Source organism: Chaetodon trifascialis, chromosome 9 (genome assembly GCF_039877785.1).
Source record: "Chaetodon trifascialis isolate fChaTrf1 chromosome 9, fChaTrf1.hap1, whole genome shotgun sequence".
Taxonomy (NCBI): Eukaryota; Metazoa; Chordata; class Actinopteri; order Chaetodontiformes; family Chaetodontidae; genus Chaetodon; species Chaetodon trifascialis.
In genome coordinates this window covers 28,940,766-28,966,746 of record NC_092064.1, presented here as the reverse complement: position 1 = coordinate 28,966,746, position 25,981 = coordinate 28,940,766, and the positions used below count along the sequence as shown (strand labels likewise).

Here is a 25,981-nt window from a genome sequence, read left to right as displayed (position 1 = left end):
CAGACATTAAGCAGAGGATCAACTTATGGAAACAGAAACAATATTCCTGTTTGTGTGCAATAAAAAGACTCGCCGGTGTACAAACGTAGTATTTAATATGTTTGGATTACGAGGAAGAGGTTTTCCTCTGCCTCAAACACTACAGCCTGAACGTTATCTCTGCAGGTCAGAGCTCAGACTCACAGCAGTCACCTGACGCCCTCGTTAACCCTCATTAACGATGAAAACACTCCTCGTCCCAGATGACGGAGGTGTGCTGCGTGAGGTGAAGCGTTAAGCGTAAAGCTTTGACACCGGACAGCAATGATGATTCAGTGACGAGCTGATCTCAACATTTTGGATTTCCACGTGTAGTCCTGGAAGTATTGACCAGTCACGTTTGAGCGGGCTTTGGCTGCACGCAGGTAAAAGCTGAGAAATGCAACCAATCAGCTGTCGTCTGCTTTGAATCAGCTTTTTCACATTTATCTGTTTTCATATGTCGACTCGATTGGTCTCACGATGGCGTTTCTCCTCAGCCGCACAGCGTTTTTCTCCCGTAGCTCTTCCACGTTAAACTGCCGAGCTGACCGCCAGAATGGCTAACTTTAGCTAACAGTGCAAACACTGATGACTCGCTGCCTCTCAAGGAACAAACATTAAATCTCACGCTGTAGATAAATAATGAACGTCTCGTCTTGGCTGAAACGATGTCAGATCTGAGACTATAATCTGTGCGTATTTCAGCTGGATGACGACTTCCAACTGTCCGATAACGTGAGAGGACGCCGCGCTGACCTCCACGTCCTGCTGCTGCATGCTAACGTTAGCGAGGTTCAGCTCCCTAATGATACGAACGCTGATCACTTTCCTGAGAGCTTTAATGCAGATAAAAGCATCCACCAACTGGTTAATAATAGCCCTCAGCCTATAAACACACCAATTAACACGGCATTACCTGCACCCATCTGTGGGAGGGCACAGGTGTGTGTGTGTGTGTGTGTGTGTGTGTAGCGCAGGATAAAGTCGGGATGTTCCCCGGCTAATGGCTTTGGATTGGAGCCCGCACTGACAGGACCGACTGGCCGACCAACCGGCTGTGTGTGATGGAGTCTGGTTCACCGCCAAGTCAACACACATTACACACACACACCTACACACACCCAGCTGAGACAGGAAGCTGAGGGTGTGTGTGTGTGCGTGAGTGCGTGCGTGTGACAGGAAACTGATGTTTTTTGGAAATTAAAAGCGACGTGCTGCATCCGGAGCATAAAAAGAGGAAGATGTTTGGGTGTTTTTGCTACTTAATTATTTAAAATGATGCTCTGAAGCGATCAATACAAGAGAAGACTGAGCGGAATATTTAAGGAGCTGCTGCTGGAAGCTAACGGCTGCGCGTCGCCGCTTAAACCTCTGAAAACCTCCGTCTTCATCTCAAGTTTGGTGCAATTTAGAAAAACACTGAATGGTGGTGAAAGGTGGTTTTACGTTGTGTGTCTGTGGATCTGAATGAAGCTTTATGACGCCTTCAGCTGCGACGTCGAATGGAAATATGGCCGAGACGCGGCACAGCTTTTTCTATCCACATTTCCCAGAATTCAGCCTGATGCGGCTGGAGTCTTTGCAATCTTCAGGGTTTCCAATCGGAAAGAAAGAAAGAAAGAAAGAAAGAAAGAAAGAAAGAAAGAAAGAAAGAAAGAAAAAGGCCTCCTCTGAGACTTTGAACAGGAATTAAAAAACAGACTGAAAATGAAAAAGTCAAGACAGACAGATAAATGAGGACAGGCTGGGACCTCAGGACATGTCCAGAGGTGGAGGACGGTGAAGGACAAACACGACAGACCGCACGTCTGAGCATCATGACCGGCTTCATAGAGGATGGTCACCGCTTTGTGAACACATGACTGGATGAAGGAGATGAACACATGAACTCAGAGAGTCAGTTTGATTATTGATGATCGATTCTGGTTTTCTCCACGTTTGTCTTCAGGAGTTTGGATCAGTTTGTGAATGAAGTCAGTGAAACATCCTGTTTGTGCTGCAGCTTTGATTTGTTTCGTCGCTCCTCAACAGCGACTTCTCAGAGACGAAGGTGAAATATTCACTTCAAAAGAAACAAAAGAAAATGGGAATTTGTCACATTTCCATCGACTGGTTTGGATCAGATAAACTGGTCTGGATCAGATGAACTGGTTTGGATGAGATGAACTGGTTTGGATGAGATGAACTGGTCTGGATCAGATAAACTGGTCTGGATCAGATGAACTGGTTTGGATGAGATGAACTGGTCTGGATCAGATAAACTGGTCTGGATCAGATGAACTGGTTTGGATCAGATGAACTGGTTTGGATCAGATGAACTGGTTTGAAACAGATGAACTGGTCTGGATCAGATGAACTGGTCTGGATCAGATGAACTGGTCTGGATCAGATGAACTGGTCTGGATCAGATGAACTGGTCTGGATCAGATGAACTGGTTTGGATCAGATGAACTGGTCTGGATCAGATGAACTGGTTTGGATGAGATGAACTGGTTTGGATGAGATGAACTGGTCTGGATCAGATAAACTGGTCTGGATCAGATGAACTGGTTTGGATGAGATGAACTGGTCTGGATCAGATAAACTGGTCTGGATCAGATGAACTGGTTTGGATCAGATGAACTGGTTTGGATCAGATGAACTGGTTTGAAACAGATGAACTGGTCTGGATCAGATGAACTGGTCTGGATCAGATGAACTGGTCTGGATCAGATGAACTGGTCTGGATCAGATGAACTGGTTTGGATCAGATGAACTGGTCTGGATCAGATGAACTGGTTTGGATGAGATGAACTGGTTTGGATGAGATGAACTGGTTTGGATCAGATGAACTGGTTTGGATCAGATGAACTGGTTTGGATGAGATGAACTGGTTTGGATGAGATGAACTGGTTTGGATCAGATGAACTGGTTTGGATCAGATGAACTGGTTTGGATGAGATGAACTGGTTTGGATCAGATGAACTGGTTTGGATCAGATGAACTGGTCTGGATCAGATGAACTGGTTTGGATCAGATGAACTGGTCTGGATCAGATGAACTGGTCTGGATCAGATGAACTGGGCTCCACAGAGCGCAGCTTCCTGAGAGGGAGGCGCTGCAGGCTGTCGTATGCAAAGCTTCAACAAACGCAGAAGAAGAAGAAGCTGTTCGCCAACTGCTCATAAAGCTCAAAGAAGAAGAAGAAAACCAGTCGCCGGCGTTCTGGTCACCTCACCACTGAAAAATGACGCTGCGTTCTCTTATTGATGAGCAAATATTGTGAATCCATAACTTCCACGTCGCAGTCGTGTGATTGATTGACGAGCTCAGAGTTCAGAGCTCAAAAAGCTCATTTTGACTTTTTGTGTCTGTAGAACTTTTCCCATGAACGATCTTCTCTCTGGATCCTGAACTGCGAGGCAGTCAGAGAGTCACAGAGAGTCTGAATCGCCGATCGTCCGTCTGACGTTTGATAACGATGATTGAGACGATCTCACCTGGTGTCTCGCAGGTACAGTGATGACTTACAGGAACAGGTGCTCGAAACAACCACAGCTGTGTGTCATGGCAGCCGCTCTCACCGACCGTCCAATCAGCAGACAGAAGGATCGGATCTGGACCGGCGTCTCCAATCCACCAATATCTCCATCAGCCAGCATGTCCTCACGTCAGCATGTCCTCACCTCAGCATGTCCTCATGTCAGCATGTCCTCACTTCAACATGTCCTCATGTTAGCATGTCCTCATGTCAACATGTCCTCATGTCAACATGTCCTCACTTCAACATGTCTTCACTTCAGCATGTCCTCACTTCAACATGTCCTCATGTTAGCATGTCCTCATGTCAACATGTCCTCATGTCAACATGTCCTCACTTCAACATGTCTTCACTTCAGCATGTCCTCACTTCAGCATGTCCTCACTTCAGCATGTCCTCGCGTCAACACGTCCTCAATATGCAAAATAAGAGTTTCAGCAGATTTCCTGACTTTGAGAAAATGTACTTACTTTGTTAAAACATGGCCAATTTATCAAATTGTCCTCACTTCACTAAAATGTCCTCATGTCACCACAAAAGAAACAGTTTTGCAAAAAAACGCCCTCGCTTTCACAATATGTTCACATTACTGAAAATGTTCAGTTCACCTTGTTCACTAAAAATGTCTTTTCTCCAAAGTGTCTAAAGATAAGTGGAACAAACCTCTGAGAAGATAAAGAACCCCTGAATCAGTGAAAAACAAAGGTTCTTCTCCTCAGTGTTGTTTAAAGCAGCTTGAAATCAAATATTCATCAAATATCAGCATCACGTTTTTGTCTTTGTCTGAGGCTTCAGCTGAAAACATATAAACCACCATCACGTGTGTGTGTGCGCGTGTGCATGTGTGTGTGTGCGTCTCATCCCAAGTGTCCACTCAGAGAGTCAAACCGCAATGAGCTCACTCAACCACCAGGCCCCTGGGGCATTATGGGTAAACTGACAACATTATGCTCTCTATTGACTGGTGGAGTGCACTCCAGGGACACCAAGCACACACACACACACACACACACACACACACACACACACACACACACACACACACACACACACACACACACACACACACACACACACACAGTTTATCATTCAGCCTGAAAATGCTGCAGTTTGTGTGTTGAAAAGACAGAGCAGCTGAAATATGTTACAAATAGTTGATAAAATAGAGATATAGATAATTATATACATATTCTATAAATGTAAATTATGTCATGGAAAGTGCTGATAGCTCATATTTTTATAATAACATGCAAAGGAGGAAGTTGGCATCTCTGGTCGAGGTCAGCTGAACCTGCAGCTCGTCTCGTCTCGTCTCGTCTCGTCTCGTCTCGTCTCGTCTCGTCTCGTCTCGTCTCGTCTCGTCTCTATCGTGACTTTCAGCTCGTTGTTTCTGCATCAGGACATAAACTTCACTGTTCTGCTTCGCTCTCATCGCGTCGTTTTCAGAGAAGAAGCTGCACAAAGCCGTCGATCACTTGGTGAACTTCAGCATTCAGCAGCTAAAGAGCCAAATGTTTCCCTCAGCAGCAGGTGGAGACCAAAAACAGCTGAAAGAGAGAAAGCGTTTACTCTCCGGTCTAACAGGATGTGTTTCTCAGCACAGAGCGCTCAGAATGGAGCTTTGACCTTCATCTCGCTGACACTTTGCCAAAATGTCCTCAGTTTTCAGCATGAATCCAAAGTGTTACGACAGGAGCACACACACACACACACACACACACACACACACACACACACACACACACACACACACACACACACACACACACCCGAGCGTGTAACACACTTGGAGCACAGCTTCAGAGATGAAGAGGAGCTGAGAAAGAGAGAAAACAGTGTTTTTAGGCCAGACTAGTTAAGACCTCACTGTCCCAGTTGAACAGAATATAGAGCTCACACTCTGAGATGAAAGCTGTGTGTGTGTGTGTGTGTGTGTGTGTGTGTGTGTGTGTGTGTGTGTGTGTGTGTGTGTGTGTGTGTGTGTGTGTGTTCTGTACACTCAGCAGTAGGTCTGTCTCTCTGGGACAGATCTCAGTAGGAGCTGGAGCGACAGTGTAGAATGAATCTGTGTCCTCGGTCTGAAGCCGTGAGGCGGCCGTCCTGCACCGCGTCAGGAGAGGCAGCTGATTGGTCGGTCTGACCCCGTCCAGGTCAAACCTGTGGCTCCACTCGCTCTGAACGCACACAGGCTGTCAGCACCGGCGTTACAGGGACATTTCACAGCTTTGGACTTGATGTGCAGCACTGTTTCTGACTGCCGGACCAACGTTAGAGTCCCTTCAGTGGAGTCACTGTTAGCATAGGTTAGCATGTCCGCTCCAGTGTGAAAACCTCGTAAGCTCATATATTAATATCAGCCTAAATGAGCATAATTCGACATTCAACGGTCTAGCTCCAAATGTTCCTCGTTTGTGTGGGTTGCATCTTTCTGGAGTTTTGTGTGGCGACACGAGGTTTTTATCTGACACGGTCTTTATTATGTGAGTGTGGTTAGCCTGACTCGAATTAGCGGCCGCGGTCCTGATAAGTGAGTTTAGGGTGAGGCTGATGTCTTAAGTGAGTTACAGAGAGCGAGCAGCTGTCCACGCTCAGAGCAGGTTTACCACATTTCTCTGTCGTATTCATGTCTTTACGTCGGTTTGTGGGATGCAGAGGTCATGTAATGCTGAGTCTTAACCTGAGCCAATTCAAGTGTTTCCTTCTGAAAATGCTGACAGCTTCAAATCAGCTCAGCGACAAAAAGAGCTAAAACAAAGCCTCAAAGTGAAGCGTATGGCGTCTTTAAATCAGTTATGAGTGATCTTACAGGAGCACAGGGACAGCTTTGCATGCTTTAACCCACTTCATTTGCTACTGACGCTGTGTAGGTTAAGTCGCTGCTAAACTACACGTTTTCCTTTCCAGGCAGGTTTCTCTGACAGCATGACGCGTCACCGTTCAGGCTCAGTGGACCATCCCGGTTTGGCCTCTAAATCCGCCCTGCTGTCCAGTCAGTGGCAGCGTATCAGGCGGTGATTAGCCTGCAGTGGCCTTTGGTCTGATGTGTACAGCTGACTGCTGGTGAGCTAACTGACTGTTTACTTTGCACAACATCATCATCGACAGTCATCCGGCGGTGTTCAGCTGGCTTGAGGACACTGCAGCAGTAGATGTGGAGTTATGAGCTCTGCCGTGTCCCTGTTTGAGTTCTCGGCAGGTAACTACTGATGTCTTGTTCAAGATCGAATGTGCTGAGGAAAGCACAAGCTGCATTTGGGCAATTTAATCCGTCCACGCAGCAATCAGTGTTCCTGCCTGCCCTCTTTACACTTACAGGAGGTGAAGCCAATCCCAGCATGCACTGGACGAGAAGCTGGTGAACAGTGGCCTGTATCACAGCTGAGGTGACAGCACTACCCACTGAGTAACTGCATGTGTATTATGTACTCTGTACTACGATCAGAGTATCAAGGACAGGAACTGTTTACTGAAGCTTTGCAGTTAAAGTGTTTCCAGACTGAATGTAAAGTGAATATTAGAGTCAGTGCAACCAGATGCAGGTTGACTGGAGATGTAATCAGGTGTTACAGGTTCCACGTGTTTCAGCTTAAGTGTGAAATACTTTCCTGAAGTAGTTTTACTCACCAAATGTACACAGACGACAGCAAGACGCACGCAAGCTCGTTTTTACAACCCATCTTTACATTTGTTAAGCTGCGACCTCCTCTGGAAGTAATGATTATGACGGGAGCAAAGGAGGAAGTCAGGTGACGCAGAATAAAGAGCAAGAAAGTCCTCTTGTGGAGGAGGGCGGGGTGGATGGACCCTGTTTGTGTCCTGCGTGACGTCTGAAGTCATGGCTGACTTACTTAACTTACACTGACTGTATGTCGAGTACACACTGTAAGTTAACTGATGTACGTAACTGAACTTTTCTTATAACTGAACTTATACTCTCAAACGGGCGTATGCTGCATGTCCTTTTGGAAAACGGTCATTTACTTCCTGTTGTTTTGGAAGTCACTGAGAAGCAGGCAGGTCTGTAGTTCAGGTATGAGGATGTTGCTGAGGGCAGTGCATTGGCTTCTTTCAGTGGATAAACACAGACTGCAGACGCGCTCCAGTATTCAAATTCATGTGAATGAAACAAGTTGAAAAATTAGCATCTGTCTGTAGAGTAAAGCAGAGGTCAAAGGTTTTGACCAACACAAAACAGATCTGTGGAAAACGCACATAACGTCATTAATATAGTCAGAATCCAAAATGTGTTGGACCTGAACAGACTCAAACAGCAGCACCGACCAGCAGCACGATGCTCTACCAATGAACGACCACCTCAAGAAACACACCTTTCCTCCGTCTGTTATCTCACCTTGTATCCACTCAGCTTCTGACACACAGAGATCTACATCAACACAGCAGAAACTACCAAACCTGATTATAGATCATTTGGACTCCACTCTGCTGCTGGTTCTGGGACTATTAGAGGCATTTTGAGAGCCCTCACAGCCAAAACACGAGTACTCAGGCTGCTGTTTTTCCGACATCTTCAGGCCTCCATCCCTCCCTGCTAAACTCAGCCTCAGCCCTGTGCCAAGCTTAGCGCAGCCAGAGCCATTTATAGCAGACAGTGACCCCCTCCAGAGCGAGGGTTAGAGCCAGCGAGGCACTGCAGGACTGGACGCATACACACAAGCTCTTTACTGACCTGCAGGGGTGAGGGGGTGAGGAGGTGAGGAGTGAAGGTGAGCCGGGATCAGAGTTTCCAGCAGCGGAGGATAAAGACGGGAGAGGACGCTAAGTCAGGATAAAAGCTTAGGAAAGATAAACTGCTTTCACTTCATTTGTATGAAAATCATCTCGGCAGAGACTTGAACGTTGCTGGAGATGAGCGACGTCGTCACAGCCACAAAAAATGAAATAAAATGAATTATCCTTATTTTATACACTGTGCGTGGAAATGTCTCTGCAGACAAACAGAGAAAGCAACGACAGGTTGTAGATGACAGCAGGAGAGCACGCCTCCCCAATCTGAACACCTGATGCACACCTCAGCGTCAACAAACCGATTGGTTGATCAGCTTCCTGACAGGATGAGGGTCCGACGCTTGAGATGTAACTGACGATCCATCTTGCTTGAAATCATTAATTCAGACACTAAAAACGATCCTCATCATCATCACAGTGTGATCCAGCAGTGATGATACATGATGCCGACCTCACAGGAGTAGTTCCAACAAACGCTGGCCTATGTGTCCCCTCGTGTCCTTTGTTTAGAGTTGGACTTGGACAAACCTCAAACCCTTTGGCTGCTGACCAGCAGACTAATAAAAATCTGTATCTGTGCTGATGAGAAAACATCAAGTCTGTCAAATTCAATTTCCTCTTACAGGGTTCAGATTTGAACTGGTCTCAAATTCAATTGGCAGTGAAAATAATGAAATATAAAGCAATATAATATATATCACTGTCAAGTGACGACGTCGTGTTGATCGAGGTTTGGAGGAAGTTCTGATCTGCTAATGTGGAGACAGGTGGAGACAGGTGGAGCACAACGCTGGACTGTATCAAATGTCCTTACTGACAGAGGTCAAATGTAATGCAATGTTAGGGGATTAAGCAGGAGCAGAGGTTACACTTAAACATGCATTATGGGTGATTTGCTCAGTCTAAGCTTGCAGTGTTGGGTCACTGGCAAAGCAGGTGTTAAATGGTTCAGGTTAAAACGTCGCTGAGAAACACTGAGCATCCCGTCTCTACTCTCTCTGCCTTCAAGCCCACCTGAGAGGAAGATCCTTCAGATGGACTGTGGCGCATTACAAACGCTGTTAGGAAGGTCTGTAGGGCTTTCTGACGGCTCTGATTGGTCCCTGCAGGTTAAAGGTTTGTTTGATGTATTTACTGTTTCATTATGTCCAGACACAGGTGACCAGGTGTTTGTCCATGAGAACACCTGCAGTGTCTGATAAGTTGGACTGAAGCACAACATCAACGATAAAGAAGTTGAGTAGTTCGTCCAAACTACAAGGCTGAGCTGGAGGACAGTTAAGACCAGGTCCAACCTCTGCTACCAGGTCTTCATGGAGTGTTGGTCCATCACCTTCAGGCTTGGGTCCAGTTCAGGTTTGGTTTTTAAAATGTAATATAATGTTTGAACTCATATCCTCGTCGATTTGAAGTCGGGAGTCCAAACTCCTGAGAACATTAGAACACAACACGCTGAATTTGTAAGAGGGACAGCAAAGTATTTGCTGACATCAGCAGCTCAGCTGGACTCTGAGGAGGACATGGTCCCGAGTCTCAGGTCAAATCTGGAGGTGCTGTTCCAATCAGATTCACTCTGGTTGGGATCAAGCCACAGTGGACAGCGTATGGAAGACATTCTGCAGTGGGAACACAAACCAACACAGACTGTGATCCAGGAGGACATCAGTGAAGCTCAGAGGCCAGTCCAGCAATTAATTCAAAATCAATGGAAAACAGTCAATTAATTGATGGATAAAAGGCTGAGTGATGCAACAAAACACAAGACCAGCAGAAGAGGAAACACAACCGACAGCTCAGCAAACACGATCTCATTCTCTCAACACACACTTCAAACAACGAAAAAGTCCTAAAATCAATCAGATCTCAGAGATGATGGATCAGATGGATCAATGATGAAATGATCAGCTCCCCGTAGATACAGACAGAAGTCACCTCTGGCTGCTCATTTCAGCTGAGGCCCAATCAGGACCTCCAACATGGCCGCCAGAAGGTGTGTTACGTCACCTGAAAATCCTTCTTTTCTGTGCGTCCCCTCCTCCACCTGCCCGTCACTGGAGTGGGCGGAGCCACTTAACAAGATCACTGCCGGCTAATCAGCAGGGAAGGCTCCCATTGGCCGAGTGCCCAGGGGCCAGCCCGTGGCGGGAGGTTGGCATGACAACAACACAGATTGACATGGACAGGTCACTGCTTCACATAATGGGATTATGGAGAGAGGGAGTGGAGGGAGGGGTCGAGAGACGGGGCGAGAGAGGCTTTGTCAGAGCAGAGAGAGAGAGAATGAACAGGCGCTCTGTTCTGTCATAATTGTTGTCCCATGTTAACAACGTGTAGGCGTCATTATTAGATCTCAGTGCTGCTTTTGACACAGTCGACCAGATGATGCTCCTGGAAAACAGACCAGTACGACTGGGCTGTCAGGCTGAAGGGGGACAAGTCTTCAGGACAGGAAGTACTTTGTCTCAGTTAGTAATGATGCGTCTGAGCAGTGAGGGGTGAGGGGTGAGGGGTCCTCAATCAACCCTTGATCTTCATATTTAATATGTACATGCATCCACGAGGCCTCATTAGACCAAAATATAAGATGAGCCACAGTACTTATGCAGACGACACCCACATTTATCTTCCTCTGTCCTCAAGCGACTGCAGTCCTGAAGCTTCTCTCCTCCAGGAAACTGAACCATGAATGATTGGATGAGATTGAATGTAAGGTGCTGTCTGTTAATCTGGAATCACTTCTTCTGAAGCTGAAGCTGTGTGCGTCCACCCAAACCTCAGCCAGAGCCTGTCGCCTGCACGTCTTCATCGAATCATCTCACTGTAGCTGGTGCTTCTTTAACCATTGACTCATCCAACATTTAAAACACAAACACACTGAGAGACAGTGTCCAGACATCCATTTTCTACCACATCTCCACATCTGACACAGTTCTCCTTGTCCATCCTCAAATTCTTACGGGGCTGTCTGAGACGGACCCAGGGCCGACCGCGTCTGGAATACCTGTGCAGGGATGTGAACCAACCAACCCTCATGTTATCGTTAACGTCGTTAGCTTTTAGCGTTCATGCGTACCTCTCTGTTGTCTTTTTTATTTGTACAAATGTTAAAGCTTATTTTGTCTTTTAGAGACCAGAACCAGACCCGGCTACGGTCTCCTGAAACACAGACTAACACTGCACAACAGCTAACTGCTCATAAATGTTGTATGATGCTTCCTGAGGTTTGTTTACATCAGGACAAACAACAGGAAAAGACGCCTATTTTCTGTCTGTAACTGTCCTGGTTTGTCCTCGGCTGAGGTTCACAGGCTGTTTGGGGATGTGACCCAAAGAGGAGAAGGACAGCAGACAGGGCCAGTCAGCACAGATGAAACACACACACACACACACACACACACACACACACACACACACACACACACACATGCGCGCACACACACACACACACACACACACACACATGCGCACACACACACACACACACAGCCAGCAGGACTTGTGTCTGAGTGCTACCAGACTGACTGTCATGTCAGCGCCTGCAGCTCTGCCATGAATCAGCAACACAGAGAGAGAAACAGGACAGACAGATATGCAGAAAGACAGATGAGACAATGAGACGTGGAGAGAAAGAGAGACGGACATGTGGACAAACAGTATGTTCAGAGTGATCCAATAACTTTTTCCCGTCCCCGTCATGCTTCTTAAGTGTTAGTTTATCGTGTCCACATGGACCTGAGGAGACGGTCTGTCCAGAGTCTCGTCAGCAAACGTTCCTCCAGAGCGAAAAATAACCGAGAGCCTGCGGGCTGAAAGACACAAAGGTCATGAGACACCATGAGCGACCGTCCTCGTGGTCTTACCGAACTACCATGACAAAATGGTGCAGCCAGCTGAGGGCTTCGGTCGCAGTGTCCTAAATCTGAACTGGGGACTTTTCTCCAAACCTTCAGTCACTGGAAACAATCCATTTATTCCAGCAGGCAGCTAAAACTGATTTCACATCATCTAACTACATTAATGACACATGACGCCCCGTATTAATCTCAAACTCACCATTTAATCCAAGTTTATGGTTTAAAGAGGCTGTTTCTCTTGCCCTATCAATCTTAGCTGGTTGGCAAAGATGGCGACGATGGTGACATCACAGACCTGCAGCCATGTGTGTCGACAGTCTGTAGGTGTTAGCTCTGATTCAGCCCCTCAGATTCCCTCCAGCGCCATCATCAGGACATATCAGCTGCACTGTTCGGTGTGTTTAGTGCTAGTTAGCATGCTAACGCTGTAAAACAGGAAGGTGCCCATGCTAAACTTCACACCTGCCGAACGTCAGCGTGTTAGCATTGTCACTGTGAGCATGCTAACATTAGCATTTAGCTGTGTGCAGCTTGGCAGAGCTGTAGACTCTGTCTTTCTTTCTAACATGAATAATTAAACAAGGCCTCCCAGGTTCAGCGAGGGGGGAGATTTACAGAAAGAAAGTGAGGCTGGAGTTGATAGAAAGACGAGGATAAAGAAAAGGAAGTCAGCGGTGGAGAAAAGAAAAGGGGGGATTTAGGAAGGTAGTGAGAGGATGGATGAGAAAGAGCAGGTGGGAGTAAATATGAAAGAGAGGAGAGGAGAGGAGAGGAGAGGAGAGGAGAGGAGAGGAGAGGAGAGGAGAGGAGAGGAGAGGAAAGGAGGTAAAACTAGCCTCAAACCTAATTACACAGATTAATGTGGCGTGGAGAGAACAGTTACCCAAATGGACTAAAGAGAGGAAGAGAGAGAGGGAGCGAGAGACTATTAAGCTCCATGACGCTTAAACTCTAAATGTTAATATATGACTCTCTCTCTCTCTCTCTGCTCCCTGTGTCTTTCAGCCTCTCTCGCTCATTCTCATTAGACAGGACGTGTCAGCACAGTCCTCTCTCCTCTGTCTCATCTGTCTTCTCCCTCTCCCTGTCCCTCCGTCTCTCTCTCCAGATCAGATTCAACCGGTTTCACTGAAATAAAGCACAGTTCGTCGTATTAAGTGTTATTAAAAATAACATCTGATGGAAGGAGACGCGAGTGACTTTAAGGACAAATTAGTGGGAATGAGAAAGCCAACGTTTGATTTATGCTGCTTCACTGTCGCTGCCTGGAATATGAACGAAGACGAAATGCAGAGAAAGTCCTGCTTGTTTTTGGAGGCTTATCGGACTGAACGCCTCGCACAGAAACAAGTTTACGGCTTTGGGAAGCAGTCGCTCTCTCCTCCGGCTCTGATCGGGAGGGAAACTGTAAATTTAGGATCCTTCAGACCGGGCTGCTGCAATTTTCGCCATTCTTTTACAATCTCGCTCGCAAGTCCCCCAACTTTATGTTTATAGAAAGTGCAACACTAAATCACTGCGGCGGCTTTTAGAGGAACTTCTGACAGCACAGACAAACAGGAAGCACGAGGGCGTGATGCTGCACTCAGCTCAGCCACAGGTGGTCTGACCAGTCCACCTTCAGCCTTTATTGTCAAAAAAACTATGAAAACCTGCATAAATGTGGATTTTTAATTCTTCTTCGAGGGGTCAAGGTTCAGCTCAGCATGTCGCTGCAGGAGCTGATGTGCACCTCCTCCGTTAGGTAGCAGAGCTAAAGCCGTTGAAGTCACAACATTAGTTATCTTGGACCTGGTTACCTGGATGTAACTCCAGTTCTCTGAACACGCAGAGCTCGTCATCACTCGATCAAAGCGATCATAATGAAGGCCTGATGGATCCGTCCTGATGAAGGTTTTAATGGCTCAAAGTTCACCAAACCAAAGTCTGCTGCTGCTCCTCCTCCTCCTCCTCCTCCTCCTCCGCCTCCGCCTCCTCCTCCTCCTCCTCCTCCTCCTCCTCCTCCTCCTCCTCCTGCTGCCCCAGCCTCACCATCTCTTTGTGTGTGCGTGTGTGTATGTGTGTGTGTGTGTGATGAGTCATACTTTTGTTTTGTGGTGGTCTTTAGTTCCAGCGAATGGCTCAGGGTGACAATGACACACACACACACACACACACACACACACACCGAACAGCCTTTAATTCATGTGAGTGGGGGGTTGTGGGATGTTTGGGGGTGGAGGACGCTGACATGCCTCAGAGCACACCCACTGAAAGGAGACCTGCTCCTCCTCTCTTCCCCTGTGCTCCTCCATCCCTCTGTTTTCCTCCCCTTGCTCTCCTCCATCCTTTTTCTGATTTCCTCCTCTACTTTTTTTACTGCTTTTCTCTTCACTTCCCTGCAGTTCCTTATCTTTACCTGCTCTTATTTCTCCTCCATCTTTTCCCCTGTTCTCCCTTTTTCTGTCTCTCCTTCTCACTCCTCATCCCCTTTCTTCTTTTCCTCTCTTTTCCTGGTCCTGTCTACTTTTCCTCTTTTATCACTTTCTTCTTCCAGCTCTTCTCCTTCTTCTCCTTCTTCCACCTCTGGTCCTTCCTATTCTCCTTCCTCTCCTTCTTCTCTCATACTTGCTCTTTCTCCTCCTCCTCTAACTCCCCACCTCCCCATCTAATTTCTGTTCACACTAAACTTTCTTACTTTATCTAGTCTTCCTCTCCTCCTCCTCTTCCCTCCCTGTGCTGCTTTCTTTTCTTGCTGTCCTCTGGCTTCTCTTCCCTCTCTACTTCCTTCCTCTTCATCCTTTCTTCCCCCCTTCCTCCTCCCCTCCTCATCATCTATCTGTTCTTTTCTCCTCTTCTTCTGCTGCCCACTTTTACTTTCTCTCTCATTTCTCTTCCTCCTCTCTCCCTTAAGTCCATCTCCCACTTCCTCTGCAGCTCCTCCTCCTCCTCCTCCTCCTCTCCCATCTCCCATCCTTTCACACCTTCTTCTCCCTCTCTCCTCCTCTGCTGCACATACTTTTCATGTTCTTTTATTTGCCTTCAGGCTTGACTTATTCTCTCTCTGTATCACACACACACACACACACACACACACACACACACACACACACACACACACACACACACACACACACACACACACACACCTCTCTTCCTTACATCCTTTTCCTCCTCCTCTTTCCTCCTCCTTTTCTCGTCCTCCTCCTCCCATCTCTATCTCTTATTCCACCAGTCAACATTGATTAGATATCGAAGTTAATCCCAGATAAACTCCTCCGCTTATAGCCCGCTGACCTCAACCAATCACAGAGCTGCTTGCTACCAACAGGGGCTCTTAACTGCATCCTGATTGGCTTACGGAGATGCATGCCGCCATACGAGCATGCCACACGTTTGGAAATAAGCAAGCGGGGACGGATGAGCAGGAAATTAATTTGACAGGTAGCACTAAGAGGCTGATACGACACACACACATGCACACACACATGCACACGCACACACATGCACACACACATGCACACACAACCTAACCCCTGACATATACATGACCATATTCTCACACACACACACACACACACACGCGCGCACACACACACACACCATGCTTACTCACCCATGTCGAGTAGCATGAGACACACAAAGGCTGTATGTTGTGAATGTACACACTCATGTACGCGCACACACACACATCTCCCTTAACCCTTGACATATACATAAGCCTTCACTCAAGTACACACACGTGCTCACACACACACACCTTCCTTCACCATTGACATATAGAGCAGCTTACCCTTGAGTACACACACACACACACACACACACACACACACATACACATGCTTACTCAGCCATGTAGCTTAGCATGAAGAGGCACACAAAGGCTTCATGTCGTGAATGTACAGTCACTCATGCTCACACACACACACACACACACACACACACACACACACACACACACACACACACACACGCCTTCCTTAACCATTGACATATACTGAAGCTTACTCATGAGTACACACACATGCTACTTAGCCATGTAGCTTAGCATGAAGAGACACACAAAGGCTGAATGTTGTGAATGCACATAAAGTCAAATAAACTCTACATAAAAACTTGATGTTTTACTTTTTAAACCTCACAAACTCACAGAGTTCAGCTTTAACTCTGAATTCAAATCTTCATCGTTTCTTCCTGAAGCGTCCACACACTCTGGCGCTCAGACGTCTTCTTGTCTGACGGCTGTGAGCAGCCACACATCACATGTTGGCCGTCCTCCACGGCGACACACTCACAGAAATTAGGTTTAAACATTAAACTGTGAATCATGAGCAAAAACATTTGGAGAGACACAAATTCAGTTTTTCAATCAACATCATGAGGAAACATTTTTAATGTCGCACAATGCTCAGACTAACAAATCAGGAGGACACGCAGCGACAGCACGCCTGTTTTCTGACAGGTTCCTGTCTCGTAAAGCTGGAATTAAAGTGGACTTTGGACACAACACACAAACATACTGAAAACAAGAGACTGCACTGCTGTCTGTTATCCAGGGGGGACGTTCAGGGGTTTCAGCAGCACAAAGATGGAATAAAGGAACAAAGGAAGCAAGTTTTCAGCATCCAGACAGCTGAGGGCCGAGCAGCCTCAGGAAGACAACGAGAAGAATGAGAGCTGAGAGGACAGACAGGAATTATTCTTTTATCTGCTGTGAGACGAGAGCACTTTGGACAGAGTGGAGGACGGAGATACGAGGTTTTCTTCAGTCTTATGTAACGTGCAGCAGAGCTTCAGGTATGATCCTCACTGCTGGTTTGCCGGACAGAGCGACTGGTCTGACCCGCAGATGTTTCTCCAACCAAGTCGATTTTGAACCCAAACCAAGCCCTAAATGCAGAGGTGGCACCCTATTCTTTCCCATTTCAGGGAGAAACGTCGAGAATTTATCGGTGAATTCTGGGAATTCAGTCACAGACACGCATCAGTCGCTCTTTGTGGTACATCGAAGCGTGTCGCTGGTATTTCTTCAGCTCTGCATCGCTCACATTTCCCCTTTTTTACCTGTCAGCTGAGAGAAATCAGGTCAAATTATGATGAATTTGCTCCATTTTCATGAGCTGCTAGCGCCTGCTGTGGCTAGTGAGCTAGCAGCCAGCTTGTTCAATGTGTTTTTAGTCTGTTACTTCCTGCTAATCACAGCGCTGCTAACAAACACTGCAGACTGTCCTCAGAGCCGTTCATCACACATAACACACACACTCTGATTCTCAGCATCCCAACCCAACCTGTCAATCACCATCCATGAGCCCTAACACCTATAAGGTCATTTTCAGTCCCTAAGCCTCTCTGAGACATCATACAACGGTCACTCAGCTCCATCTACTAACTCACCCATCCACCAGCCCCGGCGCCATTGGCAGTCCCACTCACTGTCACCTCCTTCTCTACCATTGTGAATCCCCGTCAAATAACCAGTCCTGACTGTCAATCAACCAAGACGCCGTCACTGTCCTCAGCATCTGACTTCACCAGAGCAGCACATCCACCTGTCCCTCTCTCTGTCTACATCTGTCTGTCTGTCTGTCTGTCTGTCTGTCTGTCTGTCTGTCTGTCTGTCTGTCTGTCTCCACCTCTCTGTCTGTCTGCTGCGTCCATTTCTTTTCCTCTGTCTGTCCGACACCCCAATGATTGTTATTTATTACCCAGCAGCCCCTGCTTTAGCCAGGCATGCCAAGGCTGGTCACTCTGTCCTCGGGCAAACTCTCTCTCTCTCTCTCTGTCTGTCTGTCTCTCTGTCCCTCTCGCTGTCCGTGTCTCTCTCTCTTTGCTGTCTGGCAGTCTCTCTGTCTCATTTCTTCTTCTGTCTCTCCTTCTGTCTGCTGTTTTTTCCCGTCTCTCTCCATCCTCTGTTTGTTTTTTCCTCTGACCATGTCACTGTTTGCGCCACACACACACACACACACACACACACACACACACACACACACACACACACACACACACACACACACACACACACACACACACACACACTGCTGTCACCAGAGGCAGAGGACTCTCTCTAGACACCTCTCTGTCTGGTGACATCCAGATGACATTGGACTGTGTGTGTTTGGATTTTTTTTTTGTGTGTGTGTGTGTGTGTGTGTGTGTGTGTGTGTGTGTGTGTTTTATCAGACTGGTGGATGGATGGATCTTTGCACGTGTGGTTTCCTGTGTGTGTGTTTTCATTCAGCGTCCACAGCAGCAGACACATAAAGGATGTCTTCACACATTAAGACAGCGGCGGGATGGAGTGATGGAGAAATGAAAGAATAGAGGCTGCAGCAGTCCAATGAGGCTGAGGGAGGGAGGTGAGTGAGCTGCGATGACAGTCTTTATGGGAGGGGGATGGTGGAAATAAAGGCGGAGGTGTACATAGAGAGAGGCGGATGAGGGGATGAGGAAAGAGAGGAAAAGAGACGGAGACTTAAGAAGGAATTAAAGATGAAACCATGTTGGCATGTTTGTCAACTTTGGCCTGAAGCTTTGTGTGTGTGTGTGTGTGTGTGTGTGTGTATGTGTGTGTGTGTGTGTGTGTGTGTGTGTGTGTGCGTGCAATTACAGCTGTGGAGGCTAATTAGCCTTGAACAGCACACTCATTAGTCTGGTTTGCACCACAAGGCCAAAGAGCGATAATCTGGCTTCCACTGCAGGGCCAAAGTGGGACGGTCCAGTTCCCATTGAGAGGTCAAAGTGGGACAGTCTGGTTCAACTACAGGGACAAACGGAGCGGGGACAGCTTCATAAGACCAGGTGCAACCCTCCCGCCAGAATAAAGGTTGGCATCCTGCGTCTCTGCAAACCATAGATATGTTGAAACTTCACATTTCTTCATATTTTAATTTCAGTTTTATGTTGCTGTGCTTAAGACACCTTAAAACACCTCAATCATGACTTGAACAGACAGCTGGCTGTCACACCACCTCCCCCTGCTCCTCCCCCTGCTCCTCCCCCTGCTCCTCGTCTAGTTGTTATGATGCATCTGAAGCGTACAAACTCATTGAATCTGTGGTTTGCAGAAATGTGATGACCGGGCGTCCATGTGTCCCATGTCTGCGTAACAGAAACAGTAGAGACACTGTTGAGAAAATGAGACATGTTCACATCCACGAGACGCATTTCTTGACCGTGCACAGACGACCAATTACATCGCAGAATCAGCCCACAGCAGGGACACAGAGTTAGCTTAACACACCGCGGACGTCAGCAGGACCACGACAGACGAGCGCAGACACAGAGGAACCTTCAGGTGATGCAGATGAAGGTGTGGTCCAGCGTGGACACATTACAGAGTCCCAACCGGGACGAGACAGCTTCACCTCAAACATGTCCGCTGTACTGAGAAATCTGTGCCAGTAAAGTCTGGACAGGACAGGTAAAATGTGCCTCACCTTGATGGCCTGTTGGAGGTTCACTCACGGTCCAGTAAGGACGTGCACCTCTTCATCAAACCTTCATCAAACCGTCGCTGCTTCCTCTCCCATCAGCCCCTGCAGGGATCACAGTAAACAACACTGATGTGAACAATCACTCGAAATATTGGCGCTGCGGCAGAGAGCTGCACGTTGGACAGGGACACAGTCTGTGGACACCTCAGACACAGTTTACCGCCTGGTGTGTGTCTGTCCCTCCAGGTCTCACCTCTGCGTCCTGAACCACGTCCTCACAGCTCAGAGGGGTTTGATCACGTTCCCTAAACATGCCGACAGCCGATCGTGGTTATTTTAGAAGAACTCTCTTTTAAATCGATTGTTCTGAAAGCATTTCATGTTCTTTAAATCAGAAGACGACCCTGTCCTACGTCTTTCAAGCCCTCCATATTGACTGACGTAGCGTGGCCCAACAAGACCAGGATGTGTACTGGTTTCAGCTGGTTTTTAAGTACAGCTGGGTGAAACTCCAGCCTGTGAGATGTTTGACTTTATGATTGAGACCTAAAACGTACTGTGTGTGTGTGTGTGTGTGTGTGTGTGTGTGTGTGTGTGTGTGTGTGTGTGTGTGTGTGTGTGTGTGTGTGTTCCTGCTCTCAAAGCCTCATTAGGTGAGCATATGGGGAGATCTGCAGACGGTCCGGCGGTGATGTGGAGCAGAAACGGTCTGACTCAGCACTCCTGCCGCTGAATTACAGCTGGAGGTTTTTCTTTGCTCGGAGTTTTAATGTGAACGCACTAAAAGTCGCTCGACTCGCCTTCACGTATCGAGATGTTTTTATTGGCCAGCAGAGGATGTGACTTCAGAGGCAGAAACTGAACGAGAACCACCTGTAACTGTGGGCCACTGATCGCTTTGGTGCTCAAAGGCACGTCGGCAGCAACAAGAACAATGTCGTCGATCAGCTCCAGAAGCTTGAGGACTGAAAACGTTTGAACAGCCAATCGTTTGCTGGTTGGAAAGTTACTCAGCTGTTCAGGTGTCGAGATCTCAGGTGAGAAAATCTCCTCTCAGCTTCCTGTTCCTCTCTTCCACTCTGCTCTCTCTCCCTCCTTTCTTCTCCTCCCTTCCTTCCTACGTTTCATTTCCTCCTCTCCTCTCCTCAGAGGAGCAGAGGCAGGAGAAAGGGAGAGCAGAGGAAACAGCAGGAGGAGAAAAGGAGGCCGCCGGCTGTCGTGTGGACTCATCGTCAGACTGAGCGACGCGTCTCTGATGTGAGGAGGATGTCAGCACGTCGCTCTCTGAGACTCCATTCACAAAACAAGATTAAAGTGTGTGTGCGTGTGTGTGTGTGTGTGTGTGTGTGTGTGACCTCTGTCCACACTGAAACACCTGAGCAACAGGAAAACAGCCAACGTCTCCTGTTGGTCAGTGTTCATAAAAACCTCCATCACATGACGGAAAGTGCAAAGTATCAAAGTAAGACGGATCATAAAGCTGTAAAGTCATTCAGGACGCTGTAAAACCAAAACTGTCACAGAGGGAGAAGAAGAAGAAGAAGAAGAAGAAGAAGAAGAAGAAGAAGAAGAAGAAGAAGAAGAAGAAGAAGAAGAGTCACAGCTTCAGATCAGAGACCAGGTTAAGGACTGAAGAGGACGCTGAGGCTCGGGGACGGTTTAGGACGAGTGAAGAGGACTCAGAGGTGAGGAAGAGGTGTTCTGCTGGTGATGAAGGTTTAATGGAGACGGAGCACGCTGAGGAGCGAGAACATCCGGGTCTCTGGATGGAGGACCAGCGTGAGACGCTCAGTGTGGACGGAGCGTCTCTGCATCTCCTTCATTTCACTCCTGATGTTTGAGAGCAGGGGGCCTCCTCACCCCTCCCCTCCCCCCTCCTCATCCTCCCCCTCACCCTGATGCTTTACCTCTATTGTTCTCCTGCCTTCACACACACACACACACACACACACACACACACACACACACACACACACACTGGTTGAAAACAATGCCTGAAACGTGAATGGAGCAGCCTCCACGGGCGCGCTCTCTCTCCTTCTGTTTGTCTGTGTCTCTCGCTCATCTTTCACATGAGGAGCTCTCGCGCGTCACGTTCCGTTCGCAGTAGCAGCCGCGAGCAAATTAGCCCCCACGAGGACCCTTCTCCTCCGAGCCCCTCAGCTGGGGGGTGAAATTTAGGGACGGCGGGGTCTGGCCAGGGGCGGGGCGGGGCGGGTGGTGGTCTTCATCGTTGCTATGGGCAACCACAGAGGAGTGAACGAGGTGGAAGGCGTCCCGTGCGCTCGTGCGTGTGAGTACATGTGTGTGTGTGCGGCGCGCGCGTCGGACCTGCCAACGTCCCGCTGCGAGACCCCTCGCGCCAATTCCGTGTCACACAATTGGTTGAGAGAGAGAGAGAGAGAGAGAGACGCGCGAGGGAGCGCGAGGGAGAGAGAGACAGACAGTGAGAGAGAGACATAGCCACAGTGAGAGAGAGAGAGAGAGAGAAGAGAGAGAGAGAGAGAGAGAGAGAGAGAGAGGGAGGATGGTTGGTCGGATTTAGCCCCAGCAGCGTCTTTTCCCGTCCAACACAACAAGCTTATTACCTTTCTCTCCACGCGCTCGGAAACGGATTTACGCGCACGAAAGGAGGTTTGTTTGGCTCTTTTATTTCTCTATTCTCTGCTCTCATCATGTCGCTGCTGTTTTCATTCATCTCCGCCTTTCATCCCCCCCTCCACCCTCACATTAACCGTTGTCTCCGCTCTCAGTTTGAGGCTACAGGTCGCGGGAATGCGTTTAATGGCGATTAGCTGGCAGGTAATTAGCCGTTAACGGTCACATTAACCTGGTCGTAGTCGTAGTAGGAGCGGGGCGGTGATGCTGACTGGGGGTCCTCGTGTAAGAGGGGCTTGTTTTGTCATGGTTGGGGGGTCTCCGCTGTGCGTGAAGAGACGGAGCGGCGGTGGCGGAGGGGCACAATGAGCGGGGCTGTTGTTTGGCGACGCCGCGCGCGGTGTGTCCCCAAAACCGTTGATCCGGCTGCTTCTGAAGGAAGGTGGGAAAATAAATGAATAAAATTTAAAGAAAGGGGGGGGGGGGGGGGGGGGGGGGGTGCGTTCAGCTTGTCATCCAGTAGCTGCGCTCTGCTGTCTGGCTCTTTCTTTCTTGTGGAGGAGGACACAGACGAGCATCCACAGACACTGTCCGTGTTTGTGTGTCGGTGTGGAGCTCAGCGGAGGGCGCGCGGAGCGGGAGTCTGTGGCGCTCCTGCAGGGACGGAGAGCCGCTCCGAGCCGCGGCGCGCCGCGCCGCTCCGCTCAGGGCGTTTAGACCTCAACTCTGTGCGTCTGACATGTGTGTCTGTCATCTGTTCCTCTGCGCGCGCCCGTGTGTGTGTGTTCAGCGCGTGCACACAATAATACCGAGTGAAGTTGTCTATGCGCCTCAACGACAATAATAACAACAATAACAACAACAGCAACAGGGCAATAAAGCAGACAATATTATACAACGCGCGCGCAGAGAGAGGCTGAAAGGGGGCGGGGGGTGGGGTGGGGGGGTGCGAGGGTCTCAGCCATTTTCGATGAGGCGCGTGTAAAAACGCACGCACATGGCGGCAGACAGACTGAAATCACAGCCAGGCGTCCGCGTGCGACAGCGTGGACATCATCCTCATCATCCTCCTCCTCATCATCATCAGTGTTATTGTTATTCTCGTTATTGATCGTCGGTGCTGCGGTGCTCTGTGAGGACGGGCTGGAGGGAGGAGGATCCAGCCTCTCCTCTCCCCCCACAATAGACAAGGAGGCTGCTTGTTGGGAATTTGGCGCTTCACTTGTTTTGCTCAATGGAGCCACTGTGGCCCCCCCGCGCTGTTGTTGTTGTTGTGGTCGGTGTCGAAGCCCTCCACTCGCTGCTCTTTTACCGCCATTGATTATTGGTATCAGCATCCCTCCGGATGCCGATCATTTAGCGCTCTTTGGGGGCTCCATGTGTGGTGGAGGTGGTGGTGGTGGTGGTGGTGGTGGTGGGGGGGGGGGGGTCTGACTTGTCCCCCCACGGCGTCTCGCGCAGCCGTCCATTGTTTGAGCTGCTGGTGAAAACGCGCTGAATTGACATGATGAACATTTGGAAAGTGTCTGAGCCGCTGCAGCCGTTTAAAGTCTTCTCCGTCTTTTTGTTTCTGCTCTGATGTTTAGCAGCAACAAACAACTGTTTATCATAAACAACTGTTTATTATTGCTGCGAAATGTGTCAAACATCATTTGGTGAGCAGAAAATGACTGAAGAGACTGTTTTTCTTTGGTGTTTCTTGTGTTTTTGGGAGGACGGGAAAAGGAGGAGACGAATAAAAACATGTCGCCATATTAGAAGCTTTTTTTGCCCCCCAAAATGGAGGGGGAGGAGGCTCAGAGGAGCTCATTAGCAATGCAAATTACTGTTTCTTTTTTCCTTCAACGGGGGCTCGGGCACCTGCTGTCTCGAGCATGCGCGCGGCTGGATGGCTGACTGACTTCCTCCTCCTCCTCCTCCTCCTCCTCCTCCTCCTGAGCCTCGGGAGCGCGCCTCCTCCCTCCTGCTCATTAGAATTATGTTCCATGTCCGCGGCGCGCGCACGCTATTGGAGCTTTGACGGATATAAAAAAAAAATAGAAAGAAGAATAAGAAGAGCTCGAGCGCTCTTCTCCTCCTTTAAACGCGCCTGAGTGTGTCTCGCGCTCACAAGCGGCGTTTAGCATAACAAAAGGAGGTGGAGGGGAGAGGGGGAGAAAAAGAGGCGAGAAATGACAGGAGAGGAGCAACGAGGGGGAGTTTTAAAGGGAAAAATAAAACAAATGGGAGGAGAGGGGGGAGAAAAGAAAGGAGTAAAGAGACAGAGATGGACGATGGGAGGTGAAGGTGAAGAGAGGAGAGTCATGGAGAAGTTTTTAGCATTCATAATCCATCTCCTCAGCCCCGCACGGAAGCAGAGGAGTTCATTTCCAGGGTCAAAAGCTCCAACGTGTCCTCTGAAGACACATCTGTCCACATCACCGTCCGCAGCGCGAGGTGATTGAAGACACGTTAATTATCACTTTTACCAGCTCAAACTGAATCCTGCTGCAAACACTAAAAAAGGCTTCAGCGAAGTGATGATGATGAGGATGAGAGAAGGCCGCAGGACCCTGAACGCATCACAACACAGACACTGCAGGAGATTTAGAAACAAAAGAATAACAATAACTGATTTTTTAAACATGTTTCTAAGTCGAATCTTAATTTGATGAGCCGCCAAACTAAGCGAGCAGAGGAAGAATGACGTCGAGTATTAGTACTCGAGTACTTCGTCACGCTCCACTGCTGGGACTTCATGACTTCAGTGAGAGCTGCTGGACTAAAGACGTGTGTCCTCGTCACGTCTGAGTTCAGCTGTAAGACAGTTTGGGTTTCTTCAGTTTGTCAATAACAAGTTTGACACGTCCCAAACTACTGAGCTCACATACTGTGGAGGTGAAGACAGCGTTAGCGTAACAAAAGGGCTAAAAGGCAAACAAAGGAAGAGGAGATGAGTGGAGGACAGGAAAGACGTGAAGCAGACAGAGACAAGATGAATAAAGGGAAAAAGAGAAGAAGAGTGTGATATTACAACCATGAAAAGGAGATGAGAGGACGAGAGCATGACAGGAGACGAGGGATGATGGATTTAAAGGGAAGAGAAAGGAGAGCAGAGAAAGGAGGGACAAAGACTGACAATGGAAGGATGTCAGGACAAATTAAAGGTTAGGAGAGATGTGGGACATGACAAGAGACACAAAGGAACAGACGAATGGAGGAAAAACAAGTGTAGGGGGTGTAAGATGAAGAGAGAGGTGAAGAGGAGGAAGAGACAAAAGGAAAGAGGAAGGAAGACAGTGAGTTAAAGAGGAGGGAAAGCAGTAAAAGGAGGAGGGCGGACGAGTGGAAGGAGAAAAGACAAAGACGGAAAGTGATGTCAGAGAGCAAAACAGAGAGAAAGAAAAGAGAGGAGGTGAAGAGAAGAAAGGGGACATGGGTCAACGTCAGGGGGACCAGGGGTAAACTGAGGTGAACGGGCAAGAGAGGAGGCGAAGGAGGACACATTGAAAGGCAGTGGACGAATGGACAAAAAACAAAAGAAGTAAAAGAGGATGAAATGAGAGAAACGACAGCAGAGGAGGAAAAGAGGAGGAGAGGAGGTGGATGAAAGGACTATGGGGACAAAGATGGAGGACGGGTGGATGAACAGTCGAGCCAACTGGAGGCAAATTAGGAGAAAAAGGATAAACTGGAGGACAAAGATGAGAGACGTTAGAGGTCTAAACAACAGGCGAGGGGTGGTGATGAAGAGGAGGAGGAGGAGGTAGGGGCTCACTCGGCGTCGACCACGTTCACGCCAGCTAACCGCGAAAAATCAGACGAGCAGATGGAGGAAAATGGTTGCATAG

At 48.3% G+C, this 25,981-nt stretch overlaps 2 protein-coding genes across 2 annotated transcripts in view; both read left to right on the top strand.

Annotated features, from left to right (window-relative positions):
• The window catches only part of capns1b (calpain, small subunit 1 b), a 193,456-nt gene that overhangs the window by 122,284 nt on the left and 45,191 nt on the right, over positions 1–25,981 (top strand). The gene's annotated exons all lie outside the window — the stretch shown is intronic.
• The window catches only part of LOC139336172 (high mobility group nucleosome-binding domain-containing protein 5), a 28,518-nt gene continuing 24,506 nt past the window's right edge, over positions 21,970–25,981 (top strand). The window contains exon 1 of the mRNA XM_070970122.1: positions 21,970–22,187. The gene's annotated coding sequence lies outside the window, so the exon portion shown is untranslated. The remainder of the gene's footprint in view (positions 22,188–25,981) is intronic.